The 15,851-nt window shown below is 35.5% G+C and overlaps 1 long non-coding RNA gene across 1 annotated transcript; it reads right to left on the reverse strand.

Annotated features, from left to right (window-relative positions):
* Positions 1 to 10,020: 10,020 nt before the first annotated feature.
* Positions 10,021 to 13,021, reverse strand: LOC128630947 (uncharacterized). Its single transcript, XR_008395160.1, has 3 exons — positions 12,885 to 13,021; positions 12,396 to 12,422; positions 10,021 to 10,542 (listed from the first exon to the last, which is right to left on the reverse strand). It is a non-coding gene; the product is annotated as an uncharacterized LOC128630947 (long non-coding RNA).
* Positions 13,022 to 15,851: the final 2,830 nt, after the last annotated feature.

Below are 15,851 nucleotides of genomic sequence, written 5' to 3' on the forward strand. Positions count from 1 at the left end.
AGACAGTAATATGATAGGCATTTGGAGAGAGAAATGAAAAGAAAAAAAGAATTCAAGGAGGCAGATAGTCGGGAATTTTATGTGTAGAACAAGGATTGATTTTATCTTATGTACAAGAAACATAGAAAGTTTTATAGAAGGGATAAGGTACGGCGAAACAAGCCTAAGCGACCATAAGCCCCTGTTCTTGCGCATAGATTGGAGTGTAGTTAAATGAGGGCCAGGGGTATGGGTTTTAAATACAGCGATTTTAAAGAATGAAGAGTATATCGTAAAGATAAAAGAGATTATTGAAAACGAAAAAGAAAATGGTATGTTCGTGGAAGATAAAAGAATATGGTGGGAAAATGTAAAATACGAAGTGAAAAAAATTTACAATAAAATATTGCACACAAATGCAGAAAAGCAAAAAGAATAAGAAAAGAGAAATAAGGGAACGGTGGGAAAAAGAATTAAATGAGAAGGAAAGAGATATACAAAAATTAAAAGCAATAGAAGAGGAATTGCAAGAAATGGAAGAAAATAAATATCAAGGTGCAAGGTTGCGAAGTAAAGCAAAGTATATGATGGAAGGAGAAAAGTGCACAAAATTCTTTTTCGATCTGGAAAGGAGAAAAGGGAAAGCCGAAACAATAAAAGGAATAAAAGGAGAGAATGGAAAAGTAGTAGAAAAAAAATGAGGAAATTGTGGAAGAAATTAAAGCATACTATGAAAAGCTATTTAGTTCAGAGGGAGTAGAAGAAGAAGAGAAGGCATTTTTATTGAATCAAATAAAAACAAGGGTAGGAGAGGAAGATAAAAAAAAGAATGTGACCAGGACATAAGGGAGGAAGAGATAGAAAAAGCCATAACTCAATTAAATAGAAAGAAAAGCCCGGGGATAGATGGGTTGGGGGTGAGTTTTATATTGTTTTTAAGGATTTTTTTACCAGCACCCTGAAAGAAGTGTATGATGAGATCTTTAAGAAAGGAGGGATGAACCAAAGAATGGGATTGATTAAGTTGGTATATAAAAGAAAAGGACAAAGGGTAGACTTAAGAAACTACAGACTGATCACAATGTTTAATACAGACTTAAAGATTTTAGCAAAAATTTTAGCCAATAGACTAAAGGAAGTAATGCCGAGCATAATCAAAACAAATCAAGTATACGGGGTAAAAGGGAAAGACATAGAGGACACAATGCTAAGCATACAAGATACAATCAGATACATGAAAATGAAAAACAAAAAGGCGGCTATGTAATTAGTCTAGATTTTGAGAAAAGCTTTTGACAGGGTGGATCACGATTATTTATTTGGAATTTTAAAAAGATTTGGTTTCGGAAAGAATTTTATTGAATGGATTAAAATTTTATACAGAGGCGCAATAACGAGAATAAAATGCAATGGGCTTTTAACACAGTGTTTTAAAATACAAAGATCTATAAGACAGGGATGTCCATTATCAGCGCTTTTATACTCACTTATATCAGAGCCACTAGGATTAGCCATAAAACAATGAGCAATAAAAGGAATCGGTGTTGAAGGAGGTAAAGAAAAAGAAAATATTTCAATATGCAGATGACACGACAGTAATAGTAAAAGAAAAGGAGAGCATTAAAAAAGTCATGGAAATCGTACAAATGTTTTGTAAGGGCTCAGGAGGAAAGAAACGAAGACAAAACAGTGTATATGAGATTTGGAGGGGCTATAGATCTAACAGATTATTTTGCTTTCAAAGAAACAAAAGAAATAAAGATCCTAGGTGTTTTAATTGGGAAGGACGAAAGGAAAGCAGGGGAAACCATGTGGGAGGGCATATTAGGAAATATTGAAAGAAAACTGGCCTTTTGGAAACTGAGGACTCTTAATTTAAAAGGGAAGGTTTTAATCCTAAATGTGCTGATGGCGTCCAAGTTGTGGTATACCTTATACGTGTCATCAATGCCTTTGTGGGCAGAACAAAGGCTGAAGAAATGTTTTCTAGACTTTTTGTGCGATAAAAAACCGCCAAGAATCGCATACAACACTTAGATAGGTGGAAAGGAGGGGTCTGGGTTTAGTGGATGTGGAGCAAAAGAAAAACAGTTTGAGAGTGAAAATAATAAAAAAAAAAAAAAAAAAAAAAAAAAAAGTATATGGATGATGAGAATAAAGCAGCGTGGAAAAAAAATTGAATATTTTATAAACAAATGTGGGAATTTTAATTTGGGAGATAGTATTCTATGCATGAAAACAAAGAATTGGATGACGGAAGGGCTACCGGATTTTTATAAAGAAATGATGGGCGCCTGGGGAAAATTTTTAACCATGGTACACTTCAAGCCCCGAGGCAGAGAGAACATCTTAAACCAGCCCCTGTTTTTAAACAACAGCGTCTTAAAGCAAGGAAAGGAGATTTTTTTTAGAAAATGGTGGGAGGTGGGAATTACAAGGGTTAGGGACGTTTTTTACGAGTTTAAAGAAGGTTTCTTACCGGTACAATGTATAATAGATGCAATGGAGGAGGCGAAGGAGGACTTTAGCAGACAATAAATAATCAATAAGTACAATGTAATCAAGAAAGCAATACCGAAGGAGTGGATAGAGAGAATTGAAAACATGGAGGAGGAGGGAACAGGAAGAGAGGTTTACATGAAGGTGGGAGAAAAACCTGTTTGCTTTTAAACAATGTACAGTGAAAATGTTTTATAGTTTCTTTAGAGATGGAGTTTTTAAAAACACCAATTGTAAATGAGTACTGTCAAAAGTTGTTCAATGACCTTGAAGAGGACATATGGAATAACATGAAAGGGATGATCGTAGAGACAAAACTGGAGAACCTTGAGTATTTTATCAGACAGAGTAATATTCACAGACTCTTTTCTGAACAAATTAGGAATGGAGCAGACGGCAATATGTAAAGTATGTAATGATGAGGAAGGTTTTTTACATTTGTTTTTGCACTGCAAAGAGTTGGAAGAAGTTAACGTGAAATGTAGGAAAATAATTGGGCATCTGAAGGGGGAAGAAAATGAGAGACATGGAATAAAGTCGTCATGCTAGGAGTTGGTAAAAAGTGCAAAAACAATAAACTGATCAATCTGCTCATGATGTTGTTTAAAAGTGCAATATGGGAAAGAAGGGTTGTGGCAAAGAGAGAAAGAATTGTAATGGATTTTGAGCGTGTTTTTAAAAGAAAAGTGGAAAAATACGTAGAATGTCTGTTTCTCTATTTTAAACAAGAAGATAAAATGGACGAATTTTACAACGTTTTTACGCAAGAGATGTGCAAGGTCTTTGACGATTTACAATGGGAAGTGCCAGGATAACAAGGGTAATTTTATCATATGCGTCATTTATTGTTTTAAGGGTTGACTGTTTTAAACTGGATATTATAATGGATGTAAATAACATGTTTTATTGAGGTAGGATTTATTGTTTAAAAAATAAAACGTACATTGTAATATATTTTAAGGTGAAAAATTTTTTTTGTAATGTTTTATAATGGAATTTTTTGAATACTTTCAATAAAAAAAAAAAAATTAAAAAAAAGCCCGATCTCCTCTGACCTCGGAAGCAAAGTAAAGTTGGGCCTGGTTAGTATTTGGTTGGGAGACTGAATGGGAATACTAGGTGCTGTAAGCTTTTCATTTGGATAAGTGCTTTAATTATCTCTGCACAACATCATCTTTTGGGATAAAGATTGGATGCACTTTTGAAAGGGACCCAATCAGTCAGTCCTATTCAAGGTTTGCTTACACTACTTAAATAGGCACCATTTGATGGTAGCTTTTGCTTACGGCCATACCACTCCGACAGCGCTAGAGTGTAGCACCACAGAAGAAGTGTGTTGGCTGCAGTAGTTGAGAGAGGCTCACCAAAAGCTTGGTGTTTATTTTCATCTGTGTTTATTTTATTATTATTTTTTTAATCCTCCCCGCAGTACGGGCTGTTTGTGAGGAGGTTAAACGTAGTTTGTGTGTTTGTTAAAAATTGATGATTTAAAGTCAACAGATGAGGCAATGGCAGGAGAAACATGACATGGACATGAAAAAGGACCGGATAAACGACAACGAGATGGGAACAGAAAAGAGGAAGAAGTCAGCATGGGAGTGTACACTAAAGAAGCTACAGTCACTGTGGATTTGGGAAGTGTCCAAGATGCATGAGCAGAGGACATCAAAGCGGTGACGGAAAGAATTGGAGAGGGGAAAATCCTAGTGGTAAGACCAAGACAATCAAAAGAATATGACGTGACACTCAAAAGTGAAGATACAGAAGAGTTAATGGACGGACTGAATCAAAGGTGAAGTGTGTGAAGTGAAAAGACTACAGAACAGGGATTATGTGGCCTCCTTCATGCATCTGCCTTTTTATTTGTATGATGATTTTTAAAAAGCTGGAGGGAATGCCCATCTCTAAAATTAAAAGGAGAATGTATCCGGGCACAAACATTGAGGATGGGACAAGATTTGTAAAAACAAGGTTCCCGAGAGAGGTGATGTCCCTCTCGTATAGCACGAAAATGGAAACGGCAGAAGGACCGCAGTACTTCCGGGTGATGCACAGTGCATGAGCCCGGATCGTGTGGTGAAGGATTGCCCTAATTTTAAGTGCTATAAATGTGAGGAGAGGGGGCATTTTGCAAGAGACTGCAACACGGTGAAGTGTCCGGATTGCAGAAAGTCTTTAAAGTGTGAATGCTGGATGAAGAGCGAGGAGGGAGAAGAGGAGCAGATGAACGGGCAGAGGCATGAAGGAGACAGCGAGAAGGAGCAAGAAGAAGAAACCAGAGGAACACAGGTCAGTGACATAGCAGAAAACACAGAAAATGGAGCACAGACGGATGAATGCGAAAAACAGAACGTGCAAATAGAACAAGAGGGAGAAATCTGGACACAAATAGACATGACTGAAACTTTGGAAAGTGCATTGGACAGAGCAGACAAAAAAGAACAAAGCAGTAATGAACAACATGCTGAAAATGAAAGTGAAGCGGGGGAAGAAATGGAGGATAAAACACTGAAAACTATGAAAAGAAGGCGATCGATAAAGGTTATTCCAAGCTTGGAAGCAGCCAGAAAAAGAGCGATTAAAAAGGATGCACTTAAACATGAAAACAGGTATGAGTGTGTAAAGGATTGGAGCGGATGGACTGAAAAGATGACTTTGTTGTACGTTCTCCTCTGTTTTAGGATTTTAAGAATTGTTACATTTAATGCCAGGGGACTTTTAAATGTAAACAAATTTGAAAAAATAAAAGAAATGTGTAAAATGGAAGATGTTTTACCAGAAACTAACTGGAGAGAAGGGTATACAAGTGAAATAAGGAAAAGATGGAATGGGGAAATATTTTATAACAATGGTGATAAGTCTGGAAGAGGAGTAGCAATACTAATAAAAGAAAATAGAGATACAAAATGTAAAATAGTGTATAAGGACACATTTGTGAAATGTATGGAAGTAGAGATAGAATATGAAGAGAAGAAAGTAATAGTGGTCAATGAACAAGCACCAGCAGGGGAGCAGGAAAAGAGAGAGTATTTTAAGTTTTTAAGGGAGTTTTTAAAGCACAATCAAGTTATTATAATGTGGGATTTTAATACAGTGTTTAGTAAATTGGATATGGCTGAGGAAATGGTTTCTAAAACTGACACAGGAAGAAAAGAGCTAAAATTACTGATGGAAGACATGATTGATATATGGAGAGAAAGGAATGAAAAGAAAAAAAAAGAAGAATACTCAAGGAGGCAGATAGTCGGGAATTTTATGTGCAAAACAAGAATAGATTTTGTTTTATGTACAAGGAACATAGAAGGTTTTATAGAAGGGATGAGGTATGAAGAAACAAGCCTAAGTGATCATAAGCCACTTTTTATGCAAATAGATTGGAGTACAGTGAAAAGAGGGCCGGGGTATGGGTCTTAAACACAGTGGTTTTAAAGAATGAAGAATATGTTGAAAAGATAAAAGATATCATTGAAAATGAAAATGGAATGTATGTGGAAGATAAAAGAATATGGTGGGAAAATGTGAAGAATGCAGTGAAAAAAATTTACCATAAAATATTGCAGACAAATACAGAAAAGCAAAAAGAATAAGGAAAGATGGGAAAAAGAATTAAATGAGAGAAAAAAAAAAAGATACAAAAATTAAAAGTAATAGAGGAAAAACTGAAGAAATATTAGTGTGAGGTTGCGAATCAAAGCATATAGTGGAGGAAGAAAAGTGCACAATTTCTTTTAGCTGTAGAAAGCAGAAAGCTGAAACAAAAGGGGAAAATGGAGAAGTATAAAAAAAGACGATTTTTTGAAAGAAAAAAAAGCATATTATGAAAAGCTATTCATTAGAGATGGAGTAAAAGAAGAAGAAAAAGTATCACTATTGAAGCAAATAAAAACAAAAGTAAGAGAGGAAGATCAAAAAAAAAAAGGATGTGATCAAGACATAAGAGAGGAAAAGATCAAAAAGCTTTAAGTGAATTAAATAGAAAAGTCCAGGTATAGATGGTTTGGGGAGTGAGTTTTATATCGTTTTTAAGGATTTTATAACTAGCACCTTAAAAGAAGTATATGAAGAGGTTTTTAAGAAAGGAGAGATGAATCAAAGAATGGGATTGATGAAGTTGATATATAAAAGAAAAGGAGAAAAGGGTAGACCTTAATAACTACAGACCAATTACAATGCTCAACACCAATTTAAAGATTTTGGCAAAAATTTTAGCCAACAGATTAAAAGTAGTAATGCATATAGTAATGTATAATTAAAACAAATCTAGTGTACAGTGTAAAAAGAAAATATATAGCAGACAACAATAAGCATAAAAGATATGATCAGGTACATGAAAATCGAAAACAGAGAAGGCTATGTAATTAGTTTAGACTTCAAAAAGCCTTTGACGGGGTGGAACATGATTATTTTTTGGAATTTTAAAGAGTTTTGGTTTCGGAGAGAACTTTACTGAATGGATTAGAATTTTATACAGGAGGCGCAATAACGAGAGTTAGCAGTCTGTAAAATGGCCAATAACAAGGCCACTGGGCCTGATGACATACCATCAGAATTGTGGAAGAGGTTAGCAGAACCAGGAGCTTATTTCCTGACAACCCTTGTTCAACAAATTTCCTGATGATGGCATTCCAACTGCATGGAGAAAAAGCTATCTAGTGCCTTTGTACAAAAACAAAAGGTGACATAAGACTCTGTGGGAACTACAGGGCTATAAAACTGATATCACACACCTTTAAAATCTGGGAACCGGTAATAAATAGAAGATTGATGCATCTAACTAAGGTCACTGAAAACCAGTGCAGATTTGTTGCAGAAAAATCAACAACCGATACTATACATTCGATTCAAATCCTTATGGAAAAGCAGAGACAACAAGAAAGATCTACACATGGTGTTTATAGATTTAGAAAAAGCTTTTGACCGTGTTCCGAGACCACTAGTATGGCAAGCTCTACGATCACAAAAAGTGCCCGAATGTCTCAATATAGTGGCCGACATGTACGGAGGTGCAACCACTAAGAAAACCACAATACCACATGACCAGAAAAGTGCTGGAGCTTGGTACAGGAAAGAGAAGCCGTGGAAGACCTCACCTAAGATGGATGGATGTTATAAATAAAAGACCTCACTAGAGACAATATAGACCCAACAACGATCTAGAACAGAACAACCTGGAGACAAAAGATTAGGAGAGCCGACCACAAGTAGATATGGGAAAAGGCCGGACAAAGAAAAAGCACGATAAGGAGAGTAAAATGTAATGGGTTTTTAACAGTGTTTTAAAATAAAAAGATCCATAAGACAAGGATGCCCACTATCAGCTCTTTTATATTCACTAGTTTCAGCCATAAAGCAAGAAGAAAAAATAAAAAAAAAAAGAATAAAAAAATAGGAAGTAAAGAAAAGGACAAAATATTTCAATATGCAGATGATACCACAGTGATAGTAAAAGAAATGGAGAGTGTTAAAAAAATCATGGAAATTGTACAGATGTTTTGTAAGGGCTCAGGATGTAAGGTAAATGAAGAAAAAACAGTGTATATGAGATTTGGAGGTGTGACAGATTTAACAAATCATTTTACTTTCAAAGAAACAAAAGAAATAAAGATCTTGGGTGTTTTAATTGGGAAGGATGAAAAGAAAGCGAGGGAAACCATGAGGGAAGACATTAGGAGGTATTGAAAGAAGACTGAATCTTTGGAAACTGAGGACTCTTAATTTAAAAGGGAGGATTTTAATCCTGAATGTGTTGATGGTGTCAAAGTTATGGTATACCTTATATGTGTCATCTATGCCGTTGTGGGCAGAAAGAAAGCTGAAAAAACGTTTGAGATTTTTTATGGGACAGGAAGCCACCAAGAATCATATACAACAATTTAATAGGTGCAGTGGGAAGGGGAGGGATTGGGTTTAATAGATGCCGAGCAAAGGAAAAACAGTTTGAGATTGAAAATAATTAAAAAGAAAAACGTTTATGGATGAAAATAAAGCAGCATGGGGAAAAAAACCCCAATGGAATATTTTATAAGTAAATTTGGGAATTTTAAATTGGGGAAATAATATTTTATGAATGAAAACAGAACTGGATGATGGAAGGGTTACCAGATTTTTATAAGGAAATGATGAGCGCCTGGGGGAAATTTTTACCAATGTACATTTTAAACCCCGAGGCAGAGAGAACATTTTAAATCAGCCTTTATTCTTAAATAACAGCATTTTAAATCAAGGAAAATAGATTTTTTTAAGAAATGGTGGGAGGTGGGAATCACAAAGGTTAGGGATGTTTTATATGAATTTAAAGAAGGGTTTTTACCTGTACAGTGTATAGTAGATGCAATGGAGGAGAAAGAGGATTTTAGCAGACAAGAAATAAAAACAAACAAAAAAAAAAAAAAAAAAAAAAAAAAAAAAAACAGGAAGAGAGGTCTATGTGAAGGTGGGAGAAAAACTGGGTGCTTTTAAAGAATGTACAGTGAAAATGTTTTATAGCCTTTTTAGAGTTAAAAAAAACCAAAAACAACTATTGTTAATGAGTACTGGCAACAGAAATTCAATGACCTTAAAGAAGAAAGTATATGGAACAATATGAAAGGGATGATCATAGAAACAAAATTAGAGAACCTAAATTAGAGTATTTTATCAGACAAAGTGATATTTACAGATGTCCTACTGAACAAAATAGGAATGGAGCAAAGTGCAACATGTAAAGTATGTAATGATGAAGTGTTTTTACATTGCAAAGAATTGAAAGATTTTAATGCAAAGTTTAAGAGAATAATTGAACATCTGAGAGGGGAACAACATGAGAAAGACATAGAATGGAATAAGGTGATGTTAGGATAGGATAAAAAGTTTAAAAACAAAAAACAAAAAAAAAAAAAACAGGATTTATTGTTAAAAAAATATAAGTATATACTGATGTATTTTAATGTGAAAAATATTTATGTTGTAATGTTTTTAATGGAATTTTTGAATACTTTTAATAATAATTTAAAAAAAAAAAAAAAAAAAAAAAAAAAAAAACCCAACCCTCTCATCTGACCTCGAAAGCAAAGTTGGGCCTGGTTAGAACTTGGTTGGGAGACTGAATGGGAATACTAGGTGCTGTAAGCTTTTCATTTGGGAAAGTACTCCCTCATTCTTTATGCAACGTACTGGTGCTTAGACTTCACACGAACGTGTTTTGCGTAAAATGATTCTCTGTATTTGCAAATCAAAGAATCACTCCTGACGTGAAAGGACACATCATCTTGTCTCATGTTGATGATGCTCTGACGTCCGTCTGAGGAAGCTGCTATAGGAAGCAGGCATGCAGCACAACTTTGTACTCTCCCTCATCTAGTTTTTATTTTTTCATCAGTCACACATGACTTCTTAGTTTTGCACGAGGACTGATGTCTCCACAGGTCATTTTTCCTGAACATTCTAAAACAATATGGGCAAGGCAAATAGTCCTTAAGAGAAGCTTTATCAGACGGCTGCTTCCAGGTCACCATGTCCTCTACTTTTTTTCCAGAACTTTGGAATTGTGTTTAAAGTCTCCTTTATTGCGTAGCTGTTCCAGAAGAACCTTTCTTTCTTTTGATCTTAATGGAAAGCTGAAGGCATATGCCACATCTTTGACCTCGATATGCTTTCTCCCCAAATGCCTCGAGATCTTTAACTGTGATTTGCCACAGTAGAGGCAATAATGTCTTTTGTCCAGTGCTCATTTATGGTCTTCCCTTTTTGTACAAATTTTTAGGGTCACAGTTGATTTGCCTTTATTTGTTTTGTTTATCTCGAGTTGTTTGTGCCTTTTCAGATAAGTTCTAAGTTGTTTTTTTTTAAATAAATGGTGCACTTCCCTCTTTACTGATCATCATTACTCAAATTTGTGTCTGGACCTTCAAGATATTCTTTACTGGACTGTTTCTTAAGCGATGAACCTTTGTTTGGGCTCAAATCTTCCACATCACTGGATGATGACGTTCTGTGTTCCGGATTGTAATCTGGGTCTAGTACTGCGCAGCTGGATACTTCAGATTCCAAGGAATCACTCTCTGGTTCCTCATGAATATCATCCAGCTGCAAGTTCAATCATCATGAGTTAAAGTCTAACTTTAAATAGACACTTCACCACCATTATTTTGACGATGGACTATCTGACTTACTGATACTAACCAAAGTCAATTGTAAATGTATATTATAACAGTACATTACAAAATTAACAACAGTTACCGGGCTTAGCTGACCACTTTTATTAAGTGAAAGGACATGACATTTTAATTTCCTGTGCAGAAATATTTCAGTTGCTTAAGCAGCTTCAAACTTGTTAAATTGTAAAGTCTAAAACTACAATTATGAGATTAAAATGCATGTTTTGTTCTTCAGGCTCTGAGTTCCAGCACGAAAAAATAAAGGTCAACGTTAAAAGAGTTTAAAGCTTCTATTTCTAACGTTCAGAAAACCCTTGTTTCTCTGTGTGTAGCTATTAGCCAAGCAAACTGCACATATACAGTATCTCACAAAAGTGAGTACACCCCTCACATTTTTGTAAATATTTGATTATATCTTTTCATGTGACAACACTGAAGAAATGACACTTTGCTACAATGTAGTGAGTGTACAGCTTGTGTAACAGTGTAAATTTGCTGTCCCCTCAAAATAACTCACACAGCCATTAATGTCTAAACCGCTGGCAACAAAAGTGAGTACACCCCTAAGTGAAAATGTTCAAATTGGGCCCAAAGTGTTAATATTTTGTGTTACACAAGCTGTACACTCACTACTTTACATTGTAGCAAAGTGTCATTTCTTCAGTTGTCACACGAAAAGATATAATCAAATATTTACAAAGATGTGAGGGGTGTACTCACTTTTGTGAGATACTGTAAGTATAATATAATGTTTTCTCTCTCATACACATTTAAAAAAACACTCCTCATCAGGTTCATTTTTGATACTCAGTATGGTTCTTTTCATCACTAAAATGTTTTTATTCTTATTTTTAAAAACAGACTCAGAATATGATTAGCATAAAATAAAACTAATAAGCAAAGTAACTATATAAACTCAATAACTCACAGGAAATCAATGTAAAATCTCAATAAAATAAACTGAGATGAATAAAGAATACAAACAGAACCCTGGTGACATCTTTCAAAAGTATTTAATACATTTAAATTGCTTCACATTCTTACATATAGAACCTTTAATATAATCTCCATTATTTAATGTCAAATTTAATGTGCTAAAGCACAGACCCTATAGAATGGCCCAGATACCTGAGGTCTTATGTTTGGACTGTGCCCAAAATACAATTAGTCTTCTATTTGGAGTATTAAGTATTAATTCATCATGGAGACTGAACCTAATCTACAACTCTATTAATGTGCAGGGACGCCATGAAACTGTACAGTTGCAACCATCTACCATGCTGATAACTTTTATCTCCACCACTTGCACCACTTGATATATCTTGCATATATTGTATATCTTGTTTATTTATTTTGTTTATTTATCTTATTTATTTATCTGTGTATTATCTGTTTATTCTTCTTGTGTATTGAATGTATATGTTTGCACGGAACAAAAAGGAGTGGCTCTTAATTTCATTGTACATATGTATAGTGACAATAAAAGGCATTCATTCATTCATTCATTGTAAAATAGAACTTCTCCACTGTAGCCTACATACATGTAGCTGTCCTAACAGACATGAGGATCTAATCTAGCAGCATTACATCAGTTTAAGTACTTCCTACAAACAATCACACTGGATCTTACAATCAGTTATTATCTTATCCTTAACTTATAATGATTCCAGATCTGGGATTAATTTCTATCACCACATTATGTGGTTTCATTTGCAAAATTCCACCTTAAAATTTTATTACAGTTACTAACAACTGCTCAAAAGATTTTGTAAAGGTACATACCTCTGTTGAACTTTCTTCCATCGTTTCCTGGACACCAAAGAGAAGATTGAAAAAATTACTACATCATTATATCAGTTTAAACAAAATAATTCCAATCACAGGCAACAATAAAGCAATACAGTAATGTTTTAGTACCTCATTCATCTTTTTACATGACAATTAAGACCTTAAATATAAAGATATACCACAGATTGTGATTTATACAGAATATGTATGGATATAATTTATATAATTTGGTCACTTGTTCATTTTTTCAGAGAAGCCGCTGTAAAGAAACAAATCCGTCCACTGACTTGTCTTGATTATACTCGGTCAATTTGTTCTTAAACTTTACTCTAGTTCATCTCGAAAGTTCCATGAGTCTCCGACATACCGATAGCTTCTGTCCATATGCATACCACGATCACTAAAACAACCCCCACCCTGAAAAAATAAAAAGCTACATGTTTACCATAAAAATACCTGCAAGTGAGGATCATAAAATCTTACCTGCACTGTAAAGGTTTTTGAAAATCAGCTTTCGCATCAATTATGATGAAATCTCAGCCACTCCGGGCTTCTCCTGAACATCTCCAGGCCACTGCTCAAGTCATCCATTTTAGGTCAAGATGCACGTGCAGCGCAGTTGCAGGTGTAGGGGAGGGGGAGGGGGAGGGGGAGGGGGAGGGCGTGGCTACCAATTAAGGCCTCACTGAAGGCAGCTAAATGTGCATCACAATATTCTCCAATTCTCAACTCTGACTCACAGGCTTAGAGTGTTTGAAATAAAGGAAGGTTGACGTTTATTAATGCAGTTAACTTAAAACCTAAGTAAAACCTAAATTCGATTGTATGTATATCAGTAGTGCAAAAAGTAGTCTGATATTTTAACTACAAGAGTACAACATTGAATTAATACTGTTACAAGTCATGCATTTAAATTTGAACTTAAGTAAAAATAAAAAAGTATAAGCAACAAAACATGCTTAGTACCAAAAGTATAAATATGCGTTATGCACAATTCAGTAATTAAATTACTGAATTTTAATTGTGGATGTATTCATTTTAAAAAATCCTTTTAAAATTGCAGATTGTAAAGGTGGAGCTAATTTTCAGATGTTATACTGTCTGAAATGTTCTTGGAATGGAAATACTCTAAACTAGTAGGCCTACCTCAAAGAAGTACCTCAATACTGTACTTAATTACATGACCTATACAAATATATTTACAGCACCCTCCACTAATATTGGCACGCTTGGTAAATATTAGCAAAGAAGGCTGTGAAAAAAGAAGGTATTGTCGTGAATAAAATCAACCTTTTAGCCTAGGTCAAAAACTTCGGAGACAGAGAGTTTAGTAGATGTCAAAAAGTAAATAAACTTTATTGAAAATCAATAAAGTGTGACAGTCTGCAGAGTGTCTGAATTATGCATACACAAACATGTCTTTATATACCTATCTCCACAGCATAGTCTCTGTAGGTGGGGTCTTGCCTGTCCTCGTTGAAATAGACCAGTCTTCTTTTGCCACAATTAAATATTCATGTCTGTGTTATCTTAAATTTGTGGAGCATGCGCAGTTAGTTGTTTTTCTTGAAAAGGTTTCATGAGGACAAGGTTTCTTTTACAAAAAAAGGTTTCACACAGGCTTGTGTGTCTTGACCTTGGCTCCCTTATTAGGCCTCAATGAGCATCTGTCTGTCTCTATCGGTTGTCCCCGCTGATATCTACCTCCTTTCCCGAGGCCCTCTCCTAACTCCCTAATTTGTATCTGCCTCAAAGTTATTTACTCACACATGCGAATATCTACTGCTAATTTTTATTGTTGTGGAGACAGGAGACAGCTAATACAGAAGAACAATTGTTGTACACTGAAACACAGAGTTCATTCAACTCAAATCCACTCAGAATATAATTTGATCAAACATTGATCTATGGATTTAGATTATGCTTCTAACTGTTGATTATACATATAGATTATGTTTTTTAACCAATATTGATTATACGATAATGCTCAAGTAATATTTCTAAATGTTGGTTACATATTGAATTCACTTCATTAACATATCCAAATGTCAGTTACACATATTGTTTGCACTTCAAAGATATTTTCCATAGTATAAATATGAGGTAACACATAGGCCATATTCCCTTAATCATTAATAACAGTGACCCAGGACAGCCAGGAACCTTGGGTTGATTTTTGATGACGGCTTGACCTTTACAGACCACACATCAACAACTGCATGGTCCTGTAGGTTCATTCTCTACAACATCAAGAGAATCAGACCCTATCTCACCGAACAGGCTACACAGCTACTAGTCCAGGCTCTTGTCATATCAAAACTGGACTACTGCAATGGACTACTCTCGGGCCTCCCAGCAGCTCCATCGAACCCCTTCAGATGATTCAGAATGCAGCAGCACGCCTTGTCTTCAACCTGCCCAAAAGAATCCATGTCACACCCCTCTTCATCTCCCTCCACTGGCTTACTGGAGCCTCCCGCATCAAATTTAAGGTTTTGATGCTCACGTACAAGACCTTGCCTGGAACAGCACCCCCTACCTCAACACTTGTCTTTGAGGCTTACGTTCCCTCATGCAATCTGTGATCGATTAATGACCGACACTTAGTAGTGCCTACTCAGCGTGGCTCAAGGTCCCTTTCCAGAACCTTCACACTAACTGTCCCTCAGTGGTGGACTGAACTTCCAACCTCAATCCGGACCGCAGAATCTGTCACTATCTTCAAAAAACAGCTAAAGACCCACCTCCCCCGTGAACACCTAACCAACCCATAAAATGCCAACCCCACATTATCCTTAATTAAAAAAAAAAAAATTAAAACTACATACTCTGGCTCTTACACCTCTACTCTGCACACTTTGCTTTTCTAGACCTCAAAGATCTTGTATAGTAGCACTACTTGCATTGTTCTCCGCTTGATATAATATCTCTTTGCTTGTATTTCCTCATTTGTAAGTCAGTTTTGGATAAAAGCGTCTGCTAAATGAATAAACGTAAATGTAAACAATCGGTAAAACCAAGGAATATAGTTGTGATGTGCGGCAAACAGTTGTTGATCTTCACAAAATGGGAAGTGTCTATAAGAAAATAGCAGAAGCATTGAAAATGTCCATTTCCACCATCAGGGCAATAATTAAGAAGTTCCAGTCAACTGGAGATGTTATGAATCGACCTGGAATTGGACGTGTGTCTATATCGTCTCAACACACTGAAGAGGACGGTTCGAGTGGACAAAACATCTCCAAGGATCACAGCTGGAGAACTGCAGAAGTTAGTTGTGTCTTGGGGTCAGAAAGTCTCCAAAACTACAATCCGAAGTCACCTACATCCATCACCACAAGTTGTTTGGAAGGGTTTCAAGAAGAAAGCCTCTACTCATCCAAAAACAAACTCAAGCACAGGGGCATAAACTGGGCTGGGCATGCAGGGCTGTAGCCCCAAAGATCTTTT

The sequence above is a fragment of the Ictalurus punctatus genome, unplaced genomic scaffold (assembly GCF_001660625.3).
Source record: "Ictalurus punctatus breed USDA103 unplaced genomic scaffold, Coco_2.0 Super-Scaffold_100074, whole genome shotgun sequence".
NCBI classification, from domain to species: domain Eukaryota; kingdom Metazoa; phylum Chordata; class Actinopteri; order Siluriformes; family Ictaluridae; genus Ictalurus; species Ictalurus punctatus.